This window comes from Fukomys damarensis, unplaced genomic scaffold (genome assembly GCF_012274545.1).
Source record: "Fukomys damarensis isolate Sample0158 unplaced genomic scaffold, DMR_v1.0_HiC HiC_scaffold_16, whole genome shotgun sequence".
In the NCBI taxonomy this organism is placed as follows: Eukaryota; Metazoa; Chordata; class Mammalia; order Rodentia; family Bathyergidae; genus Fukomys; species Fukomys damarensis.
Genome location: NW_022900928.1, coordinates 12,982,200 through 12,982,684, shown reverse-complemented (window position 1 = coordinate 12,982,684; position 485 = coordinate 12,982,200). Strand labels below are relative to the sequence as shown.

The following is a 485-nucleotide window of genomic DNA, read 5'->3' as shown; positions in this document are numbered from 1 at the left end:
GCCGGGCAGCGCCGAGAGTGTCGGATCCAGCGACTGAGGCGAACATAGGGAGCCTCGGGGCCGCGCCAAGGGACCCTCCCAAGTCGGGATTTCAAGTGCTGGACCTAGCCGCACCGGCCGTTCCTCACCTCACTCTGCCTGAGCCTTTGCCTCCACTGCAACCATAGCCGTCGCAGCCACCGCACTCCGAGCCATTTTCCCCTCAGATGGCTCAATCGCCACAACAGAACTCCAGCCGACTGCAGGGCCAGCCAAGCAGAGCACGTCACTTCCGACCAGACAAGCCCCGCCTCCGTGCCCAAGCGTCTTGTTGATTGGCTGGCACAGACGACATACCTGAAGCGGCGGGCGGGGCCAAGACGCTTCCTTTGAGTCTGGGGCTGGGATGTAAGGGACCAGAGTCCGGTTCCCGAGCAAGGCCAAGCTGTCGGTTGTCAGTTCCGAGTGAGAGAGGTTGTGCTCGGTACAGCCCAGTCCGCCAACAG

The 485-nt window shown here is 63.1% G+C and overlaps 1 protein-coding gene across 4 annotated transcripts in view; it reads right to left on the bottom strand.

Annotated features, from left to right (window-relative positions):
* Pik3c2a (phosphatidylinositol-4-phosphate 3-kinase catalytic subunit type 2 alpha) overlaps window positions 1–284 on the bottom strand; it is a 111,690-nt gene extending 111,406 nt beyond the window's left edge. For 2 of the 4 annotated variants that reach the window (XM_010615165.3, XM_010615167.3), the window contains exon 1: window positions 129–281. The gene's annotated coding sequence lies outside the window, so the exon portion shown is untranslated. Of the gene's footprint in view, window positions 1–128 lie in introns of all 4 variants that reach the window. The other 2 variants (XM_033764108.1, XM_010615166.2) reach the window with 2 other exon arrangements.
* Window positions 285–485: the final 201 nt, after the last annotated feature.